The 25,512-nt window shown below is 32.0% G+C and overlaps 1 long non-coding RNA gene across 1 annotated transcript in view; it reads right to left on the reverse strand.

Moving 5' to 3' along the window:
• Positions 1–4,550: 4,550 nt before the first annotated feature.
• Positions 4,551–25,512, reverse strand: part of LOC139425108 (uncharacterized) — a 67,374-nt gene continuing 46,412 nt past the window's right edge. The window contains exons 2-3 of the long non-coding RNA XR_011636313.1: positions 21,781–21,895; positions 4,551–6,919 (exon numbers count right to left, since the gene is read on the reverse strand). This is a non-coding gene — a long non-coding RNA (uncharacterized lncRNA). The remainder of the gene's footprint in view (positions 6,920–21,780; positions 21,896–25,512) is intronic.

Raw genomic sequence — 25,512 nt, forward strand, 5'->3', positions numbered from 1 at the left:
CTTTTTTTTTTTTGCGGACTGTACATACATGGATACATTACAAAACAAATAATCATTCAACAATTGTAATACAAAAGCATGATCCTGCATAACACTCGTTGGAGTCGGAAGGTATGAAACAGCGGTTGCAGAATAAACAAAAGGGTTAATAGGGTTACAGGCCTTGCAGTGTGATTTCATACTTGAAATAAGGCGCAGTTTATCTGTGACAATTGTCCCGAGGCATCTTCCGACTCCAGCGAGCACGATCATGCATGCACATTACATTTTTTGAATGGTTATTTGCTTTGTATTGTATCAATGTATGTCAAATGTCATCGGTCCAGCCATTTTAGAGATAATCGTCTGCAGATTCTCTTAATTTCTTACCACCAGCGTATTGCATGCATTCTCCAAGGCAAATATGTCCACATTCACCGCTGAAAGTGGACATTCTCCAACATTGTCTTCCCCGGTAACGTTTTTAAATCCATTAAAATATACTTTTAGGACTTTTTCAAATCGATACCGACTATAATTTTTTTTTATAATCTCTAATTAAAGCTGCTTTTAACGTTTCATTAATACATACTTTTTTTATGGGTGCTCTAATATGTCTCCCTTTATCCTTCTTGCAGGTACAATACTAATTAGTTTTAACATGGCAGATTTCTATTCATTTTTCTTTCATACATAATTGAAAATAATTAGGTAAGACATATGCGTTAAAAGGAAATCAGGTAATTTATTGACTTGCATTCTAGAACGAACTTGAATAAACATGAATATTCAAAAGGATAATTTCCTCTAGTTTATGTAGAGAGCTAAAGGAAGGGAAGAAATATAATTTTTTTCTTTTTCATTAGCATCGATGATTTCTTGTAATACCTTTCCTAATTTTTTTAGTGAGGAAAAAAAATGTTTTATGTTGAAAGGTTTCTAAGATTTCAGTATCATTAGTTGACAGATAACAAAACAATAATACCGAGAAAATTTGATTGCAGTTGTTAAAATATGTTACAGCAGTAAATTAGATGTGATCAGAACAAGTAATATGATTTCTTTTTTGAAAGTCAATACCCACTTAGGGTCAACAAGGAAAAATTTTATTTAGTCACTTTTTACTAAATGATTAAAAAAATTTCTCTCATATAAAACTAAAATTAATTAATTACATTTAATTAATTAATTAATATTTGAATATTGACTTTCGATGTCACATATCGTATCGTATTTAAGAGAAATCCTATCGTCTTCTATATTATTTTTTTTTTAAAAATTGACCACCGCCGGTATTCGAGAAACGGACTAGTAATTTGTTGGACTGAACAACCGATTCACCTGAGCAGGGATGGACTGGGATACCAGGACCTATCCGAGTACGCACTTCGTCTTGCTTATTGTCTGTTGAAATAAGTCGCTGTTAATTTTTGCTTTAAATCTTCGTTTTTTAAGGTAAAAATTATAAACGAATGATTTGTAATAAAAGTTTATTTCGCACCCTTCTCTAAGGAAAATAAACGCTTTCTTTTTGTTCCGTCTGACCACAACAAGGGAGGTCACAGCATGACCACCTTTTTCAAACAACCACCCCACCTGCTTGATTAATTTTGTTCTTACCTGAAATCATTCGATATTTTCGAAACATTTTAAATCGACTAGTATTTTCCAATCTTAATCAAATTCTACATATTTCAATAAAGAAAAACTATTAGCCATGTAATTGGACCACAAAAGTATGCTTTTTTATAATAGTTGACTCAGTGCAGTATTTATTGAAAAATGACCGCCAGTTATTTTGAGAGTATAGGGCTCAAAAAAGACGTGATTGCTAAGTAATACGTCAATTTTAGTTTATCTGCAAAATATACACTTGAACTAACTGTTGGTTGTTTATTTCAGATAGCTTAGTTATTGTTCAATTTCTCAGTTTTTATACTCTCATATCATTTATACTTTAACAATGGTCGATGATATGTCCACAATCCCTCACCACCAACCGAAAATCGTATTAAAACAGTAGGAGACTTTATGTACTGTAACATTATGTTGATGTACTCATTAGATGAGTTATTTATGCCGCGTTATTCAGTTTAGAAAAAACTGTTGACTGGAGAATTATTATTGTTATGAAGCTAAGTACTGTTACAGTTTCTAAAAATGAATAATTCGTCGTCGTTGTTTTTTTTTGTTTTGTTATTATTTCAAATTAGTGATTAAATCGTTTATTAATTAAAATTAGTGATCGTTGAGTGATTAAATCGTTTATATAGATGGCCATTTTTTATTGTAAAGGAAAAACTAATCAGTAAAATTAAAATTTTTTGCAGTCATGTATCCTTATGACTGAAAATGAAATATATATATATATAAAAAAAAAGAACTCAAGTTTCAAAATTTTGCAGCATTTGAACACCAACCTAAAATGTTAACAAATAATGCGCCTTTATTTATTTATTTATTATTATTATAATTTTTGACATGACCAAAACCAAGTATTTCCTCTTTTTAGAATTATTTTAATTAGTGTTAATATTTATATAAGCTACAATCCCAAGTCAAAATTTGTGATGGTTTTCCATTGTTGAACAAACATAATCTTGATGGTAACTATCAATAATTCTATTATGAACCATTATATTTTTTGATGGTAACTAACACAAGTAACCATCACCTCTATGTTGGAATTCGGAGTGGTTAATGCTGATCCAACATATGAATAGCAACTTGTTTTGATGGTTTGTTCATGTTGATCCATTACGAATTTCTATTATAGTATCTTAGAAATCAAATATTGGACCGATTATGAACCATTCCATTGTAGGAATTCGGACGGATTTATGATAGTCCAACAAAAAATACCCAAATTGTTTGGTATTGTCTACCACTGAATAAAACAATTTGTTGAGTAGTTGGCAGCCCTACGTTTTCCTCTGAGCCCGTAAGTGACCATCATTTCCTTCTCCTTTCTTTAACTCATTTGTAAAGGGATTATTTATCAAATCAAAAATTTTTGTGATTTGAATTTTTGAACATTTATGTGCACAAGTGTTACTTAAAATTTTTCTAAAAGGTGAATTTGATACTTTAAACAAATTTACTACCAGGTAAAAATTAAATAAATTAATTTAAAAAAATCGATTTGAGTTTCTATTCAGATTTTCGGTTTGAATTTTTGAGCTTGTATAGCTTTTAATTTCATTTTTTGTAAGTTGTATTTAATTATTCAAACTAAGAATAAATGGAATTAAAATCACGTTTTTTTCATATGAATTAAATAACCCTGCACAACATTTATTAACCTTTAGTTCAAGTCCGATGTGAGACCTTAAAATTATCAAGTCACAGCGGACGATAGACATTTAAAAACATTTGTTATGATGGTTACCGAGAGAAAAAAAAATAGAATTCTCATTAAAAGCGACATTTTATATGTGAAACCAGTTCAGAAATGAGACGGCTTTTAACTGTTTAAATCGTCTAGTTCCTTAGAAATATTATGATAATTAAAAATAGACGGCCAAAGTCATCCATGAATGACGCATTATCCTGACCTATATAATAGAGAAGTTATTGAAGTAGATTTATAGGAAACACAATGAATATCGACACAGAAGTCGATGATAATGAATCTTCAGTGAAAACTGTTACTTTTTTCTGATGCTTTGCAAGGCACAGTGAAAACTTACCTAATGCAGCCAAGATGTCAATTTCCTCTCTTCATGACGACGTCGAAAAAAGAACTTTTATTAAAGTAAGAAATAAGCAAACCTTAATCACGAAATGCTTTAACGTTTCAAATGAATGCATCATTCGTTGTATTTTAAGTTCCTGAATAAAAACTGAAAGAGATTTCTATTCATTTTGTGTATTTGCTTATTAGTGATGTCTCCGGATTTTTCATAAGGATAGTCAATTTTTTTATTTATTTTGCTCTCGATATTACGAATTATCTTCGTTTAGCGAATGATATATTCAGTTCCTATGAATTCGTTTAATCGGGGTTCGACTGTAAATATTAGAATTTTTGTCAAGCATGTTTAGTCACATGTCAAATCCTCGAATCCGCGATGGCTGAGGGGAAGGAGCGTTCGACTTCCTATGAGGAGAACCGGGTTCGAATCCCAGTCGATACGAATTCGACTGCACCGACCACACGTGAAATATTGTCAGTGGTAGACGGATCTTGGGTTAGAGTTCCTTTGCCATCAGGCTAACCGGTTCTCGTGGTCTTCCTTTCTATATAACGCAAATGCGGGTTAGTTCCATCAAAAAGTCCTCCACGAAGACCGATTTCTCTCATTACTTGATCCAGGAGTTCCCTTGTCTTCTGGATTAGGTTCAAAATTGCAAGGCTAAAGTATTGAACATGAGTAGTCGTACGCCCAAAATTGGATCGGCTGTTCTACGATGGATATCCACTACTCGGGTGCAAATCAGTAAATCTCGATCAAATACAAACCTATGTTCTTAAAATTAGTATGTTTAATGCGATACTTATTCAAAGTATTGTTTAAAAAAGTAATTATTTCAAAACTTAATAAAATAGAACTCATGTATGACATAAAATAGAAAAGGCCACTGTCTACTCTTTTATTTGAATTTATATGCAATGAAATACAACTTTTTAGAGTGAATTTTTATCAAGTGCAAAATGTATCTACATAAATGCTCCAATAAAAGGTACATTATCATATTGCATTTTATACAAAACAGTGTTTACAACGTCAATTTTAATTTCACCATCAATACAGCTTTAACATGATTATCATTTGCCATTTGAAAAATATTTCGCAGAAAAATAGAATGCAAAATAAGCAAATCTACCTAAATTTAGTTGTCAAGTGCCGTGTTGAATTTTTAAAACAAGCACACAGAATTTAAGAAATTTATAATAATTTAAAAAAAGAATTAATAATCAGTGGATTGAAGTGATGTCTTAGCATGCAACACAAAATGGCTTCTACATTGACGAGACAACTTTGCTCTACAAGAAGAGCATTATCGAGTTTTTTTTTTTAAAAAAGATGTATCCTTCAATATTTCCTGAAACGAAGCTTAAATATGATAAGAGTATCCTTTATTATTTAACATAGAGTTTGCCAATCATGCACTGAAAACCCTGGCAAAAGGTTTTTCGGAGACAAACTTTTTCCAGAATTTATTACAATTCAGTTTCAATGACACACGTAGAAAAGTGAAAATACTAGCAAGATCTTATTAAAAATCAATTATGTTAGAAAGATAAGTGAAAAAAAATAAACCTTTTTGCACCAGGGGTCGATAGCCTTGTTTAAACCTTATTAAAAGCTTTTGTTTATGAAAAAAGGATCATACTCATTTAAACAATGACTTGAAGATTTTATGTTACAATGATGGTATAGCCTTTCTGGCGGGTTTTTTTTCCATACGTTTCTCACAAAATATAATAAGGTAGCTAAAATATTCCATACGTTCCAAAAAGAAAATAAATAATTCGAGGTCGAGATTTTTGGCGAGGAATTCTTGAATTAAAAACTCCATCTATTCATTGCACAAGAAATCACTTTTTTAATCAAGAAAAAAAAAATATTGCTCATGACGAGAAATTTTAAAAATGACAATGCATAAGCATCGATAAGCAAATGAACAACCTATAAATAAATAGCAGTGTTTTTTTTTAATAAGAATAAGCAATGAAGTAGTAATTTGAAAATTTTATTTTACAATATTGAAATATTTTTTACGGCTTTGTACATTTGGCAGAAGGTATATGATGAAGACAGCTAATATATTCGGAAAAAAAATAAATAATACACCGAGGCATTGGAATATTATATTAAAAACTCCGGCCATTGATGACACAAGCTTTTTGAACTCACAAAAATAAATAAATAAATCCTTTCGCATATCATAGAGGCGAGGAGAGTTTAAAATAAAGAGAAGTGCTCAGATGGCCTCGTATTTCAATTTCCAAATATGCGTCATTGAATGAAAAGGGAAAGACAACTCTATTCAACAATCATTAAACTGGTCCGTACTTATTTAATTTACATATATTTGTGTGTGTATATAAGTATATTGAACGCTCGAAAAGTTAAGATGAAAAAAAATCGAAGCTCTCAATATGTATTTGTATGGTTTTAGAATGACGTGCAGCATATTCTTATTACCGTCTGAAAGTAATGAAGAACTTAAATTGCATGATGAACTTATTTGGAAAAAAAATAAGATTCACTAACCTTATTTTAGAAAAATGATGAATATTAAGTAGCTAATTATTATAAATCCAATTGCATACATTGGAAACTGCAATGGACTAAATTTTCTGATCTAAATCTTTGTTCTCTTAAACTTTCCCCATTCAACGTACAAATAGTATGCTTAACATATACTTCATATGTTGAATAGGATGTTCAAGTTCATTTTTTAAAGGGCTCAAAACTTACAGTTTTAAACATCAATTCAGTAGATGAAGATTTAAAAAAAATTCGTTAACTAAATTCAGTAAAGTTCTAACAATTGTTGCATAGGTATCCAAAACCTTTATCTTCTTTTTAAAAGGAAATATTAATTTAGTTGAGCAAGAATAAACCAGAAGAATAAAATTCGATAATATTCCACCAATTGTCGCATAGTTATTCGAAATTTTCATAAAAATTTTTTTTTTAAAAAATAGAATTAAGAATAAATAGTCAAGTTGTCCCCCATACACTTCTGGAAAGCGACCTTTCCTTCTTTTTTAAATTTTTTTTCATAGTGACGTGACTAGAATGTTATTTATTTAAGTCTTCAGTTGGAGGAAGAATCGGCCGGAGCTTCGTCGTGCCAAAGAGGATCTGCCCTGCGTCCGAATCTGAGTCGGAGGGAGGGGCTCCTGCCTGGTGGTTATAGGCCGAAACAGGTGCACCACCCACTGCCGCCTCATTCCGGATCAGCAGCTCATACAAATCTCTCAAATCTGGAAAAAAAACAGAACCAGGATAGGAATGAACATCAGAATATGTCTGTTCTTTTTTTATTTTATTTTGACATTCATAAAAAAATATTAAAAAGAAAGATTTTTGAACAGTTGAAGAGCTTAATAAAAAATGAAAGTCAGCATTAAAAATCAAATATTATATATATTTTATTCGATAAAATCGTCGTCGATATTACAAGCCAAATTAAAAGACGCACTCTAAGATTCGATGTAAAATCTTAATTACTCAGGTGATACAGCTTTATTGTTTTTATGTGACTGTTTTGCACTTGTTTACGTTAGTCTATCAATGGGTTAAATTAGACGATATGTAATATAAATTCGACGAGAGGATAAATGAGACGATGTATTATATAAATATAGAATATTTATTATATCAGACATAATATTAGTATATTATAATAATTAGATCAAAATATGAGACGCACTCAAGTTTTTTAATAATGACATGTTTTGCACGAGTTTATAATATTATATCTAATACTTTTCTATCTAAACCATTGAGCAAAGCTTAGAATTTAACACCTCTTTATATTTAAACTGTCTTGATTTCAGTAAAACCTTTGATTCAGTTAAGAGAGAGAAATTATGGGAAATTTTATCACTTTATAATATACCAGAAAAATATATTAACATAATCAAAGATATGTATGATAACAGCAAAGCATGTATAGAAGTAAATGGAGAATTAACTGAATTCTTTTTAGTAAAAACTGGCGTGAGACAGGGATGTGTTTTATCGGGATTTTTATTTATACTGGTGATAGACTGGATTATGCGAAACAGCTTGAAAGATGAAAAAAGAGGAATAAGGTGGAATTTCACAACTACTTTAGAAGACCTTGATTTTGCTGATGACATCGTACTTATTTCATCCAAATGTACAGACCTTCAACTTAAAACAGACAAATTCAACAAATATTCAAATAGTGTAGGTTTATTCATGAACAAGAAGAAAACTAAAGTAATGAGAATAAATCAAAAGAAAAATGACAAAATTAAAATCGAAAATCACGAAATAGATGACATAGAGTCATTTAGCTATTTAGGTTCTATTGTAGATAAAAAAGGTGGAAGTAGTGAAGATATTAGACAGAGAATAATCAAAGCAAGAACATGTTTTAAGGGATTACATAAATTTTGGAGAGAGTCAAATATTGAAATAAAGACAAAAATAGTTGTTTACAAAGCTATTGTTAGAGCAGTACTATTATATGGTGCAGAAACCTGGAAACAGACTATGATCGAAATACAAAAATTAGAAACCTTTCAAAACAAATGTTTAAGATTTATTTTTAAAATTTTCTGGCCTTACAAAGCATCAAGTCAAAATCTATTAAAGAAAACTAAAATAAAAACAACAGAATATGAAATTAAAAAACGTTGATGGTGCTGGCTCGGACATATCCTGGGAATGCCCAAAGAAAAAATTACATCTGTTGTGCCTGATGGTAAAAGAACAAGAGGAAGACCCAGACTTACCACCCAGCGCATGTTTTTGGGCGAATTAAAAGAATGTAGAATATCTTGCTGGGAGGAAGCAAGATCTATTGCTAGAGACAGGTGGCGTTGGAGGGATATGCTAAAGGCCTTAAGTGCCCAAAGGCACGTGGAGGATAAGTAAGTTTATATCTAAACATATATGAAATGGGTTTTTATTCGGGAGATTTTTTTTAAATACTTCCTATTTGTATTTATTTTTAGCGTATTGCATGACAATGTTGGCCCCTTGATACACGAACAGTGCAAACCGGTTTCAGTAGCGTAAAAACATTAAAGCTGGGTAGTATATACTGATAATTAGGATTTTACATAGAAATTTATAATGCATCCAATAATTTAGCCAGGGACTGTCAATAGACAAAAGCTGAATCAGCGTAGCAGAATAGATCAATCAGCCTGGTTTCAATCAATTACTGGTGTTTCTCATGACTTCCACTTTCGTATTCGCTGATTCAGATTTATTTACTTAATGCAGCTCATTTGCAATGTTATCCATCGCAATTTTTCTGTATTCTGAATAAAAAATAATGCTCTGTTTATTGTTCGAACTATTATTACATGTGATTTGTGAATTTTAAAGTTAGCAGATATCCGTAATTATCAATTTCATTAATTTTTTATTCATCGTAATATTTGAGAAGCATGGTGAACAAAATGAACCCAAAATCTCACATTTTATGAGCCGTCGTGTCTCAGGGGTTCGCCTTCCAATGTGGTAAACCGGTGCGGGTTCGAAATCTCAGCGATAGCTGGTCGATATGAATTCCACACCCGCTGACTACAATGCTGACGTTATCCCTTTCTTGCCTTTGATGAATTTAAATCGACGATGATCTAGGAATTTTTTTCCTTTTTTGTCTGAAATAGTGAAGGAAACTTTTAGAAATTTCGAGTTAATGAGGGGAACATATACCAACGACGCTCATGTTGATTTTAGATAAAATATTAAAATATAAAACAAACAATTTCCTTTTCGAACAGTACGTCATTAAGTCATTCTTTTCAACTTAAAAAAAAACTATTCTTTACCCTAAAAATAAAATATTATTCGCTTTACTTTTGAGGAAATAAATCAAAGAAAGAGCATGTCATGACACGTAGAATTTTCATTTTTGCTTCTGAAATACCATTAAGATATGACAATTCTATAAATGGTTGAAAAAAGAGGGCGTGTGTTTGAATAGTGGTTTGAACTGTGATGGATGTCGTTCAAAACAAAATTCGTTCTTTTTCCTTATAAACTAATAGTAATGTCTGTTTACTCTAAATACCACAAGTATTTTCTTTCTCATCATAAAGCGTAACGTTTGTCACGCAATCCATTCGAAGGATTTTGTCTGTTATATTTAAAACCACTCTATTTTCTCATTTTCGGAAATGAATCATTCTTTTTAACCGCTTCTTCTATCAATTTGTTTGAAATAAAAATGCAAAAAATCAACATATTTTTTTTTAAATTTCATTAATAAGTACAAGGAACTAAAACAAAACATAAGACACAAGTTCTAAGTTGAGAGTGTAAAAAATATTTAGTTGACCATCCGTTTACTATCCCCAAATTGTCTCAGACAAATGAAAAAAGTTAAATATTACTCTTTGTACACGTTCACATCTTCATAATCTGAATAATGATTGGTATTACTTTCACTTTCGTTCGCGAACGCTACTTTTTTTAAACTCTTTTTTTCTACGTAAATTCATCAACCATCGTATATACAATTGTACAAAACGCGTCGTATTCGAGTATTCGGGAGAAGTATTCGAGTTTTGAATTTAACGAAACATTTTTATATTTTGGATTCTTAGTGAAATCGTGTTTCTCGTTACGATTATTGTGAATCGTAATATACCATCTTGTATTAAATATTTTTCATTGCATCATTATTTTCAAATAATAAGTAAGATGGGAGATATAAATTTAGATATTTTCCCCATACAGCAGGATAATAATATCTTCATTAAAACTGTAAAACACGAACTAGAACTGATTAAAAACAGAACTGAAATATTAAAGCACGAACTAGAACAGGGATGGGCAAACTTTTTTGGTCGAGGGCCAAAAATCGAGAAAAAAATGTTTGGTGGGACAAATAAAATTTTCAAAATTTAAAAAAAGAATCGATATACAAGTTTTAATTTAAATATTTAGTGAGATGAATGAAATTGCGATTTCGTTTTTAAAAGTTCCTTATATTAAGGTTTGAAGCGAGTTGTGCCTATTTTACGGAACAAGGCTAAATGCTTTTCTGTTAGTCCACTTCTGAAATTATTCTTTCTAAGGTTCAAAGTTGAAAACTCTTGTTCACATATATAAGATTAAGCAAACATAGAGCTGATTTTCTGGGCATGAAATATTAAATTTTGGAAACTAGCTTTTGGTAATGATTTGTAAAATTTTGGCATACTGCTTCAGATGATTGTTAGATTGTCCGCTCGTTGGATCTTAAAATGCGTAGTCTGCCAAATGTGAAGTACAATTTACCTATATTAGATTCCTCGAGAAAGACAAACGCTAGTTAGAGCCAATCTAAGACTATTCTATGAAGAACTTCTGCTTTCAACATTTTACCAATTGAAGCTGTCTGTGCTAACTATTTCCATCAATTTATGTTTTGTAGAACAAAAATAGAGAAAGTAAAAAGGTCATCAGTACTTTGTTAAAAAAGGAAAAACAGAAATAATTTTAAATAGTTGACAAGAAAATGGATGTATATTGTTTATGTATATTGCCACTGATCGGCAAATTAAAATTATATCCGCGGGCCGGATAAAACCTTCCGGCGGGCCACAGTTGGCCCGCGGGCCGTAGTTTGCCCATCCCTGAACTAGAACATCATTAAAACACAACTCTGTTTTAAAAAACTACCCATGCTAACTTTAAACTCTTAACAACTTTTTAATAATCCTAAACATATAACAGTTCTAGCTAATAATAAACATCATACTTAAGAACAAATCAAAACTGTAAAACATCGGTGGCGTAACTAGATCACTTAAAAAAAATCAACAATAACGAAGGCGCAACTAGATTATTCATCGTTTTGTAATTTATTATCGCTTTCGAATTCCAGAAAAATAAATGATCTAGTTCATAGCTTTTAACATCAACCATTGTATCACGATAAAAATAGTTTCATGGATGAATAAACTTATATTTAAATGAAAGGTTATTTTACTCGCGAAATACAATAAATAAAAAAAGAAGTGCGCTTATGAGGAATTAAGTGTAAACGAGGACTTTACTTACTCATCATGTATATACAATTGAACAAAACACGTCTGCAGTCCCGCAAACTGCAAAACTCCCAAACAAAAATTGCTATGTCCATTTTCTCTAAACACTTGTGTCCGAGCTGTGTCCAGAATAAAAAGCTTGTCGTCGATCTTTTTAATAAATAAACGCATCTTTAACTCATTTGAAGTCAATTAGATTGGGCAAAAAATATAAATCTTCAATGTTACAAATTAATCTTCATTTAAAGAAGCATCGAACAAAATTTTTTTTTTAATTTCTTTTATTTGCAATTCTTATTTCAATCTACTTTTGAAGCAAAAGAGAGGTTTTAGTTCGATGCTATACACGATTTGGAAAAATTGTTGTAACTTTTTTAATATTTGTTTCCCAACTGTTAAACAAGATTTTTTCTTTCTGTATATTCTTTGTTCTATCAACATTTCGGTAGTTTGCGTTTCAGTTGAACACCTTTCTTTTGTGCGATTGGAAGTTAAGTCTTCTATATCCGAAAAAGAACAAACAAAGTATTCTTCTTTTCAAATAAAAATATCCTTTTTATTTAAGGAATTGTTTTCTCACCGTGAACCTCTCAAAAAGAAAAAAAAACTACGGAGCGCCATTTTGTTCTTTTTTTCTTTCTCACTCGTGAAAAGAAAATCCTACCGAGAGTTCCTAAAAGGAGAACTCATTTAGGTAGAAAGAACGTTTATTTCAACACATTCCGAAGTTTAAAATACTTTTTGATTTTGTAAGGAAGTAAGTGATATTTTTCTGTTAAGCATGAAAAGACAGCCATTTAATTATTTATTTAGGATCAATTGCCGCTCCCCTGAAACCCCCTCCCCTCCCCTAAGCTATCAACGTTCCCGATAATGCTTTGTGGTCCCAACTTACTTTTTACTTATCGATCTCTCCAGAGATCAAAATGAATGGTTTAAAGGAAGAAAAAAAAAAAGCTAACAAATTTGGAAAATTAAATTGTTTATATTTCGTCAATTTCGATGTACTGATTATGGTAAGCAATTAAAGTAATTTAAAGTAGCTTAAAGTAGAAATACTTCATTTTACTTAAACGAATTTTATCGAATTTCTTATTTCATTCTTATTGCACATGTTTTACATACCTTCATAATTGTAGTCTTGTAAGTCTCGCAGTGGACTAATCGTAAAGACACGGTTCCTGGCTGCGGTTAGATAGCGGGTGGATGACCACTTGGATCAGCTTGCGTAGGGAAAGCCGATACACGGTATCGGTCCTCTTTAAACTGCTCTACCGTAAAGTGCGCAGGTGATTGGGCTAGCAAAGCAGGGGAGCCATCCCTTCTGCAGAGGATCAAAAAGAGGAAACATCAACCCTAGGGATGTTTGCCGGACCGTCGCCAATAGCCCATTGAGCAATTCTAGTGTGACGTAAATAAAGTACCTACCTCTAAGTCTTGCAGTCAAAATTTAATATAATAAAGAAAACGCAAAACACAGGGGGCTCTTTACAATTGGGGAATATCATGAACTACTGGTATTCATTCGAATAAATGTAGGGGTAAGTTTTCAGATTAGCAATAGTAGCATTAAAAACTTATATATCTGATTTTTATAACCCTATTATTCCTTGGCTTCTTCTTCCTGTATTTAACAAGTTGAATCGTGACGTCTTTGTTAGGCAATAAAAAAGAAAATATGTATATCCTTACAGTGAAACGTATCCGGTAGGAAGCGTTCATATTCACACGTTATTTTCAATCCGCTCCCCATATAGTGATGAAGTTTTTTATTTATTTCCGATTTTCCTTTTCAATAAAAAAGAAAGAAGACTCATATAAGAAGCTAAAATGGATCCCTTAACGAAACATTTTTGCGAAACAAATCTGAATTACATAATCAAAATCATGATACAAACAAATATCTCAGATGCTTGCAATTTTAATTTCATACGTTTAGTCTACTCCTGACACTTATTATTCCTGATATTAAGAAAAAAAAATTTTTTTTCAAAGACCTTTTTTTTTCTTTCTGTTTTTTTCTTCCATTCACGACAAGAAACTTCTTTTCCTCCATATATATATATATATATATATATTGTCCTAAAAATCTTATTCGTAAGTACATTTCATCACTCAAAATGACGTAAAAGAAAAAAAGTTTCTTTTCTTTTCTTTTTTTTCTCGTAGTTCTTCCTCTTCTTAATATCCGGTATGCGGAAAAACGGGGGAGGGTCAATGGGGGAGGAAAGAAAAGGATGGCTATTTGAGGGGAAATGATTAGGTGAGAAGAAGAGATTAGTACATCTTGTTATGAATGGGGGGTGACGGAAACCGAAGAATGCATTTTATGGATTTAATTAAGGACGATGTTGTCTCGTTTATAGTTATTGACATCGTGGAAACATTCTATTTTGGCTCACTTAATGGTTGCTTTTATGGATGATAACGACGGAGGAAAACGTTTCATACAACTCTTTCTATCACGGTTTGGCTTTTTATTTTTAATATTAATAACAATTGTGATAACCGTGAATCACTTCCTTCAAAGAGAGAGAGCGAACACAAATGAATTGATTTCGTTGGGAACCATTAAAAGCACTCGTTTCTAACCATTTCCAACTTTTATTGAAATCTGATATTTAAACTTGAGTCTTCATTTGCCATTCATTTTGTATACGGATGTTCGGTCGCCTTTACTCGTCAGTTATAGAGAAATAAAAATTTACCTGAGAAACATTAGGGATAGAGGTATGTCTCGGTGCACGAAATTTATTAGTTATTTATAATGAGTGTAGTGTATCTACCACTACAAATATACAATTCCAATTAACTAGTATATATTACATGTTAACTTGATTCTATGGTGGGCTACCTTTTCATAAAATAGCTAGTTGACAGGATCGATAACTACCAGGGTGGCCTTCGGACGTGATGTGAACACATCTACCTTGGCAGAAACTCCCACTGCGACATGCCTACTTAGATGGAGGGTTCACATTGAACTTGCTGACATTATCCACCTCCTCGCGCTGTTGCTATTCAGTCTCGATCAAACACAACTTTGGTCTGCATACACTCGACTGCATACGTTCTATGGTGGGCTACCTTTTCATAAATGAAGGTTGACAAGGTCGATAACTATTATCCCCAGAATTAGCATCAGCTTTGATGAGTGAGACGCCTCCTTCCCCTAGCCGAAATCAAATCAATGGGAGGCAAATCACATTCTAGCTCCAAACAATTCCATAAATGACTGTCCACTTTCGTTTCTCTTTTTTTTTCTTCCTTCCTGTCCTGGTAGCAGAATTAGCTAATTATGTGACAATCTTTACTGAATAAGCTTAATATAAAATTATTTTGACTGCCATGACATCAGACATATTTTTAGGAGAGTCTCAATAACTATCTTGCGAAAAAAAGAAAATAAATAAAACAACAAATCTAAAAATTTTTTATTAATTGTTTTGATAATTTTTACTTGTTTTATGACTGCTGTTAAAAAGATTCTTCAACAAGAAACATAAATTCCAGCAGCCATGTTATAAAATCATTTAGAGTTCGGAATGACATATCCCTATTAGTATAAGTCAATGTGAATAATTTTTTATTCGGATTATACGTTTCGTGTATTTTTAGTATTAAATGTTATAATACTTTTAATTTCCAGTCATTTTAAAAATACAAACAAGTCGCTTCATAATTTTATTTCTACATTTAAATTTATTCAAATCTTTGAATGCAACGTCTGAGAAATTAAACAAACATAAAATTTTATATATATATATATATATATNAAGCAGTAAACTAATATATATATATATATATATATAATAACAGGACTACATCCCTGTTATCATTGTTGCATTGTTGTATTCAGCTTTAATAAATTTCTTCCCTTCATGACTTAAAAAAAGAACCTTTAAAAGGAAGAAATAAGCAAACCTTAATCACGAAATACTTAAAAATTTCAAATGAATCTGTGTGTAATCATTCGCTGTATTCCTGAATAAAAAGTGTAAGATTTCCATTTATTTTAAGTATTTGCTTATCAGCGATGTTCGGATATTCCATAAGGTTAGTCAATTTTTTTTCTTTCTATTTTGCCCCCGAATTAGCGAATAATATTTTCAGTCACTATGAATTCGTTCAATCGGGGTCCGACTGTATAGTAGCAAAGATTAATCAGTTTTAGGTGACTCTGATGAAACAATGATTATTAAGTTGTAAAAAAATAAGCAAACGACTTTTTTATTTCCAAACGGTCTTATTACACTAAAATAACGACTCATCCAGTAATATAATCTTAAACCGTATCTAAATCATCGATTGTCCTTATCGATATCATGATTGATGATCGAGGCAATAATGATTCTCGGATCATTAACTCGCGTTTTTATTTCTTTGGCTTCAGGTGGAAAAAGACATTATTCTCATAAAAATTCATTATTCCCTTCGTTTATTTCGCTATTATAGGACTTCCTTTGAAAAACCGTGAAATGTAACATGCATTGAGCTGCGGTGCAATCCGAAATTGGTGTTGAAAAAATTTACAATTGTGGGTTACACTCCCTGACTAAATTACTAGACGCACTATAAGATTCTATGTAAAATCTTAATTATCCGGTGATACTTATGAGAATAATGTCTTTCAGTCTGATTTTATATAGAATACTGAATAATATTCTATGTAAAATCTTATCTATCAGGTGATACTATACAGCTTTATTATTTTTATGCGACTGAAACCGGTTCACGAAAGCAAATTAACTGTCAAGCTACGGCACTTGAGGTGAAGATAGATGTTAACACTCCAAAATGCAAATTGGTTTCTTGATTCTAGAATTTGTGAAGAAACTTATAAAAGTCTTGCATTTCTAAGTTCCTAAAAAAAATTTTTTTTTTTAATCGTGAAAGTTAGGGTACTGTAAGCAAAGTAAACGCATCGAAAAACATATTTTAATGGAATTTTGCGATCGTTTTTGAAACATCGTTTGTTTCAATTAATTAACATATTTAATGTTAAGCTTACAAACCTTAAATGCTGATTATTAGATCAAAAATTATTCAGTATCTTCCCTTTTTTACTTTAAGCATTGTGACTCACAGTATGAAAAATTAAAATCTTACACTTAACTCAAACGTTTGAATCATAAATCTTGCTTCGTTTCCATTTGCTTTTAACAGCTGTATGAACTTAAAAGCATAAGGAAAAGGAGTTACGTAAAGATAAATTCTTATATTTTATGATTAACTAAGACACGGCAAGGTTTGACGACAGATTTCAAATCAGCTAAAATAAATAACCCTTCAATCTGCTTTCCCTTCTGCTTTACAACAACGAACCGAGAAGATAAATCGAGGCGAATGCTATCATTTATGAAACAAGCTTTGAAACTAAACTCTCTAACGAGCACTTCCATCATTAGTTTACTTGATTTGAAACGTACTTCCGGTGGAAGTTATCACTTCACTCACCGAATAGCGAACTCTCGGTTGAAGTGAAATGTGACTTTTCAAAACAAAATCGTAATTAAAACTTAAGATAAAGAATTTGAGAAAAAGTAAAACGATTACTCAGAATAAGCTACTTTGTTCAAAGCATAAACTACTCCAGTAGTGCCATCTATGTTTATAAAAAGAGAATAATTGTTAGAGCTGAAGAAGTTTAAATGGTGATAATTTCCGCTGTAGTTTATAGACAGAAGAATTTCAACTTTTCTTTTGTGCTTACTCAGTCCTACTCTCCATTTTGAAGTTTCTGTGTTTCGAAGAAAGCGCAGCAGCATTTAGTGGAACTCTGCAGCATTGACGTCACACATCACGTAATCAGCTAGTTTCCGAGGCTTGCTTCCATTTCGAAGATCTCGCGCAATAGGGCCCCAGGTTCGTTCTCCAAGCTTTCGGTCTGTTTAGAGAAATGTCGGGGAGTTTTTGCCCGACATTATGTTACCGAATCAAGTCAGTTGGTAATGCTGAATCAGTTAAGTTAATGTATCGTGAAATCTACGAGTACATTTAGTAAAAATTAAATTTCAAAATATAAAAAATAAAGTTTAGTCACATAGCCTCGAAAACTTGTAAAAAATGAAACTTGGATTTATTTTCTTAAACATTTAACCTCTAGATGGCAGTACCTAGATTAAAATATCATTTATCAATTGCATAAAGATCTTAGTCATGGCATATTATATATATATATATATATACTTTATGTTATTGTATTATTTAACATGCGATATCATTTTTTTTTTTGGGGGGGGGGATAGTTTCCACAGTCAAACTACGCCACTGAGCAATGAATTTCTAGTAGTTGAAGTTTAGTATTTGTTGTAAGCATAAACTGCACTTAGAGAAAAATTTTATTCTTCCTTTCAATATTTATTCTTTTATCTTTTCCCGATGTTTGCAACAACTCCTTTTCACAAATGATGTTGACGCCACAAAAATCAATGCCTCATCAACTAATAGGGAGAACGAAAATTGTCACAATGATGACTACTTCATCAAAGGAAGTAAATATTGATCCTTCCTCCCATTGACGACTTCTTTTTTTTTTTTCTTCTTTCAATTATTCATCTCTCTTATAAAGGAGAAATATATTCTGCTTATTATGTTAACTTTCAATAACACACTCAAGTCATATGAGATAAGTATCAATGATGAGTGGCTTAGAAAAAGAAGAAAAAAACAAAAAACAATTAGTCTCAAGTATAGTATTAAAACAGATGACTATATATCATTTGAGCTCTAATTTTTCAATTCCTTCTATTAGTTCACCCCCCCCCCATATCTTCTTCAAATTTTCAATCTTTAATAAAATACTTTTTATTCACCCACTTAAGTTCAAATACAGTTTTTTTGAATTTGTAGTGCATAGATTCTCAACCTTTTTTACGTTGCCGCCCCCCTAAGAGACAGAAAAAATCTCAACGCCCCCCTTTGTGAAAATCCAGTTATTTAGAGCATGGGGAGGGAGGGATGTGCGCTGAATTAAAAGAGGCAACATTTTTAAGGCAAGTAATTGCAATCTATTTGTTATAATCAAACTAATTACAGTAATGAAAAAAATAGATCTGAGACACCTATGCTTAATAAGAGTCATTTATTCTTAATAAGATAGTTAAAAAACTAATTCTAAAAAGTAGTATCAACGAAATAATCAAGTAACTATTTCAGTGAGATGATTGTGCTTGGTTCAGGGCCAGTTACTTAACGTTCGGTTCAATATTTTCAATGAGGTGAAGACGCAAGCCCCCTCTTTACACAATTTTGAGTCAACTGTTTGTGACTAGATACGTCACATCACTGAATTTCGTTCCACAAGGAAGGGAAAGCTATTAAATGCTACCTTGAAGCCAAAATTCTGTAAGACGATTACTATTTCAAAGCTTCATTAGTTGAAAGTTCTACCAATTCCTTCTGAATCTGAACCTCTGCTGTTTCAATATTCACAAAAGGGTTCGTAACCCATTAAGGGACTTCCAGGGACAAAACATCTTTAAAATGTCAGAAAATTCAATGTACAAAGACTCAAGGTGATTACAATATTCTTGTGTATCATCAGAGAGAATTTCACCATTCTTTATTCCGATAAGATTGGAAATTGGCTAAACTTATTCCTACCAAAATTCTGCTTCCACAAAATGAGTTTTTTTAGAAAGGCAGAAATAGCTGATTTTGTAGTGATCAAATTGAGCTCGTCGCCTTGAAATTGTAAATTAACACCATTAAATTTTATAAATAAATCCGTCATGTATACAAGGAACTCAAGCACAGAGTCGAAAATATTCCAAAACCTATTGAGACAGGCGTTTTTGGAAAGCTTGCGAATCTCAGTGTGTAGTAGCAAGCGATTGAATTTTTCATCGTTTTTCTTGCACAGCTCTCTGAATAACCAATCGTTGAGAGTTTTACTGCGAATTTTCATCACAGCAGAGATCAACATATTGCAATGACTGATGCAAATGGTTTCTTGGATTTTTTCCAACTAAATGCTGTCTGTGAATCACGCAGTGGACAGCTAAAATATCTGGTACTTGGCCATCAATTATGGGAGGAGTTTTCTAGGTATCTTTGTCTTGGGAGGGGTACCTCCCTCTTCAAAATGGGGTTAAACCTACAATGTCAACCAACCATTGCAGTGGCAACAGACACAATATTCGAAGGAGGAATGTTTTTCTCTATAAAACAATCTTTGACAGTATTAAAAATAGTTTTACCTTCGGTATCTTCAATCAGGTTTTTTTGCAAAAAGCATCTCTTGAATAATTTTTCATTTATTCATTATTAAATCGGAAGTACGCCAACAGTAAAGCCTCATTACTTGGCAAGGTTGACTCATTAACTTGAAGGGAAATACGTTGGACATCAAAAGTTTGCATAAGTAAACTTCAATGTCTTCAGCCATCTCATCAAGCCGGTGCAACACTGTATCGTTCCGAATCCGAACTTCAAGTGCGTGGCACTGTATTGAGGACACTTTTTTTATTAACCGACATTGTAGGCAGCAGCAAAATACAAACGAGGAAAGAAAATAAACTATATCTTTAAATCAATAGATAATTTATGCTGAAGAACAAATTCGCGCAAGTACCTGGTCAAATAATCAATGAAATTGAATCAAAACTGGAGAAAAAACTGAAAGGGGGCGAACGAAAACCATCATACGAAACACGGATCAAATCAAACATTCATTCTGAAAGCGCATACACTTCAATTTTCGCCAAATGGCTTGAATAAGTCAGAAGCAAAAAAAACTCACTCATGCCCTGCGATAGTTCGGATTGGAGAATAGTTGTCACATAAGTTTGTTTTACTGCTGGTACAAATGGTGCATCGGATAATTTTAATTTATTATATTAATTTAATTATTTTTCATTAATGTAAATTTTTGATTTACTTTATTTATTAAATTAATTTTAATTTAATAATTTTATTTAGAAGTTTTAAAAATGAATTTGAATGCTCATCGCCCCCCTACCGCCCAAAACATACCTACTGCCCCCCTACTGCCCAAAACAAGTTCACCGCCCCTCAGCATATATTCACCGCCCCCGTTGAGAATCAGTGTTGTAGTGGGTGACACTGGATGTTAATAGAGTTTTTTTTCAAATATTAATTCATGAATTAAATTTAATTAAATAATATCAGTTTCATATGGGAGAAGAAATTGTAATTCTTTAGTAAAAAGAAACTAAAATATAAATTTTCCTTATAATCTAGGCTACGTGGAGGCTATCGATTACCGAAAAAAATAAAGGCTGGGAACCCAGAGTGGAGTGAATATTTGCGCTCAAATTAGATTTTGTGCTGCCCTATAAGTGACACAATTTTCACAGTGATGTTTTTTTAATAACAGATTGCATTTGATAAATAATCATCCTTTTTCCCATACTTCAATCCTCAAGATACATTGGGGCTATATCAGTAAGAAGCAGCTCACATATCAGGGCAGAACGGTCTCTTTAGAGGACGCCATACCGAGGAAGAAAATTTTCTTCTCAAATTCTCTTTATCCTTCATTACTAATTTTAAATTTAAACGAAAGAAAAAGTAAGTTAGAATTATAGCTGTGATAGAATTCGATGAACGGATACCACTAGTCGATTCATTGCTGTTTTGTGAGAAGACGGGAGAGTTGTTTAAAGATCACGGTCTTTCGTGTGATGCCATTGGCAGTCGAGGGTATGCAGACCGACGTTGTGTGTGATCGAGACTGAGTAGCAACAGCGCGAGGAGGTGGATAACGTCGGAGTCACAAGTAGCATGTCAGATGTTCAATGTGGATCATCCATCGAAGTAGGTGTGTTCCTATCGAAGTGGGAGTTTCTGCCAAGGTAGGGGTGTTCACATCACGTCGGAATGTTACCAATGAGGGGACGGTGTTAACATGTCTTATATACTACTGAATCAGAATTGTATTTTTGTAGTGGTAGACACACTGCAAATTCTAGGGGTCAGAAGGAAGTGATTTTTAAAGAACACACTGTTCTTGTCTCTATTAGATCCCTGCTGAAGGTGCTTTCTTTTTAAACTCCTCCAACTTGTTTATGTTTCGAATTTAATTTTTTGACCCACTACAAAAAATGTTATAGGAGGCAATATATTATGAAGATACTTACTGTCATAGTCATTGTAGGGGGCAGCTGACGTCATTTCTGCACTGATGAGCATCGCTACCAACAGAAGGGAACATACTTTAAGAGAACTCATTCCTCGTTGCATCATTCTCAGTTTCTGCAACAGAAATAAAATGTTTTTTTTTTATTTTCAATTCACACTCTCCCTGTATATCTTGCTCAAAGTTTCAATCGTTTATAAAATACTTTTTATTCATTCACTCAAGTTTTTATTCATTCACTCATATTAATTCATCATTAATTAGTTTTAGTTTTTTATAGGAGAAAAAATTTTAATTATTTCATAAAATGTAACTAAATTAAAATTTTTCTTTGTTGACCTAAGTAGGAATGGATATATACATAGACAATGCCAACCTTCATCTATCAAAAAGTACCTCAAGAGTAGAATTTTATGAGGGATAGAATTCGATGAACGGATACCACTTGTTGCTGTATTTGTGTAAGACCGGGAGAACTGGATTAAGGTCACCGGGTTTCGAGTTTTAGCTATGAGAGCTGTATTAAGTTCATGGTTGCGTGCGTGGTGTCACTCCTGTGTTGCTATAAGCAGTCTAGTGTGTGCAGAAACCAGTTGTGTGGAAATGAGACTGAGAAGCGACAGCGCGAGGACGATGACGCAATCCCAAATAGCAAGCCAACTGTTCTATGTGGACCCTCCATCGAAGTAGTCGTGATCCAGTCACGTCCGGGTCACCATTGAAGCGAAATGAATGGTTTGAAGAATAAACACATTAAATAATGACTATTTACATTTATTTACAATTTATACATGACTCGTTTAGTTTAAATGCGGCATCCAATATTTAAGATGCAAATAAGCAAAGATATAATAAAAGAACAACATTAAAATGCAATTCTAAAATGTAAAGATTAAAGTTGAAGTAAAAACAAACTTAGAGTTCATAGATAATAAAAATTTATGCAGAATATATGTTTGATGTCACGTCGCTTCAGTCTTGACTCTTTGACGTAGAATTTTTATTAAACATACTTCTCATACTCTTTTCATTATTTTTGACTAACTGTTTGCATTTTATTTAGCGTTTCACTTAATGGTTATGAAATGCAGCATAAAAAAACCTTTTTCTGCGTGAAAGATTAAATCCTTTTTAACACTTGCCAAATAATAATTTTTCAAATTTGCACTTATTTACAGTTTTCTGGATGTAAGAAAAACTCATTTAATTTACAAAATCATTTCTTGATAAAATTTTGAATAGGAACGAGAAAAAGGAATTAAAACTACTTTTTTGCATTTTGCAATTTAGTACAAACGTAATTCCGATAATGTAACAGATTTTTTTAGCAACTATTAGACTGTTTTTTTTTTTCTAATTTAAAACATACGAAAATATATTTTTGCTTGTAATTAGAGCTTCAGAAGCGGCACCGTTGTCCCATATGATTCAAGTGGATAATGTTTTCAGGGATTCAACTTAAATTTGAGCTTAAATATTTGTTCGAGTGATATTTTAAGCCACGAAATCAGACACAAAAACTACAGAATCTAAGCATATTCTTTTTTTCCCAATGGATTTTGATTCCATGGCTTTGTAAGCTTGTAGCTTTGTAAGCTTGTAGCTTTGTAAGCTAGTGCTTCATTTTAGCTTTGTAAGCTTGTTTGGAAAACTTTAGTTTGGTAATTAAGTAGCGATTTATAGTAGCTTTTTAAGCTTGTTTCTTGTAAACTTGTAGCTCTGTAAGCTTGGGGGGTAATTTTTACACTAAATTAAACGAATAGTTTGGGGGAAATTTAGAATTTGCCCAAGAGCTTTGGGGGGGGGATGGGGGCCACTGCTGTAAGCTTGTGGTTCATTTTAGCTTCGTAAGTTTGCTTGGAAAACTTTAGTTTGGTATATAAAAAGCAATTCTAGTAACTTTGTAAGCTTGTGCTTTATTTTTGTAAGCTTGTTTGGAAAAATTTAGTTTGGTAAATAAATAGCAATTCTAGCAGCTTTGTAAGCTTGTTTCTTGTAAACTTCTAGCTCTGTAAGCTTGTGCTTTATTTTATTTTTGTAAGGTTGCTTGGAAAAATTTAGTTTGGTATATGAATAGCAATTCTAGTAGCTTTGCAAGCTTGTTTCTTGTAAGCTTGTACCTCTGTAAGCTTGTGCTTCATTTTAGCTTTGCAAGCTTATCAGGAAAAATTTAGTTTGGTAAATAGATAGCAATTCTAGTGGTATCCATCTTTAGATCCTTGTTATCTAAGTTATAGTTCTAGTTGATATTTATAGGAATTGAATCGACATTTTGATTTCAAGATTACGAACGGAAAACGAGTTAACACAAATCGCAAAAGATGGATGATTATAGTTTTTGTAAACAGAATAACCGTCTCAACGTGACGCGATTTCTTCGCTTCCCAGTTTCCGTTACCATGGTTTCGGCAAATTTTCCTTTGTTGTACGTTTTGATAAGAAGTTGAAATGTACGAAGCAAATGGGGGTAAAATGGGGTAAACAAGAAACACCCAGGTTATTCTATTTTTATTATAGCTATTTTACAAAGAGGGACTCTTTATATAGAATATCAGTCATGAAAGTATAAGGTGACGCCAGTGGCCATACCGTGCAACTTACTTAATTTACAGATCATTTTTGTACTCTCTCAAACTTTATTTTTGGTGACCGTTTCTAGCCTTTTTCTGAGAATGTCATGATTTTTCTGAAACTTTTATTTCACTTCTGAGCAAACCATTAGTGTGCTCCTCCTTGTTCAGGATTTTAACAAGTTATTTAACGTCCCTCATTTAATCAATGAAATTGATTCAATTTATGACCTTAAATGATCACTATTCTAATGATTCAGAATCTAAGTAATCACCGATATTTAACGTTTTACTAACTGTTTCCTCTAATTAAGTTCTTATAATATTGTCAAGTATTTCTTTTTTTTTTTTTACCATTGAAATTCGCTTAAAAGGACACGTAATATATATTTTGCATGTTTAGTTGGATGAAGTTTTTTTTTTTATTTATTTAATTTTTTTTTTGCTTTATTAATTTAATCAGATAATCGTATGTGTTTTCTTTCTAGCACATAAAAAAGAATGAAATTTTTCAATGGGAGTTATACAGATTCATACACAACTCTCCAATTATAGAATTTCATAAAAATTTATTGAATGGATCATTTACAACAATACCTTGAAAACAGCAAATTATTAATCTGCCTTCCCCTCTTTCCTTTTTTTTCTTTTAAAAAAACCTCTTTTCTTAATGCATGTAACAAACCCTGCTGCTAAAAATTCGGAAAAAGCCGATACAAACACTCAGTGGGCCAAAATTAAACGGATATTCGCCATTTTTAATCATTTCCAACCAGTGTTGTGTTGCCTATGTGATTATCGATTGCAGCTTAATGAGATAATAAAGGTTATTTTTGAAATTGGAAAAAAACAAACTTCATTTTACGCATTAATACATTTCATTGCACTCAATTATTCAATTATTTTTATCGTTGAAGGGTTCATTATTTTTTGTTTTAAGTATCTTATTCAATATGATCCAAATTTTCATAACGATGCACCTCTTTCATTAAGGAACATTATTGGCCCCGCTTTCATGAAAGATCAGAGGCGCGATAATGATTCTCCTTATAATACAAAGATATTAAAAGAGAGGATATTAAACAAAAACTGATGATGAAAGATGGCGACTTTCATTCGCTCTAAAAAGAGTATCATATATATATGGGTATGCAGACCGACGT

This window comes from Parasteatoda tepidariorum, chromosome 3, assembly GCF_043381705.1.
Source record: "Parasteatoda tepidariorum isolate YZ-2023 chromosome 3, CAS_Ptep_4.0, whole genome shotgun sequence".
NCBI classification, from domain to species: Eukaryota; Metazoa; Arthropoda; class Arachnida; order Araneae; family Theridiidae; genus Parasteatoda; species Parasteatoda tepidariorum.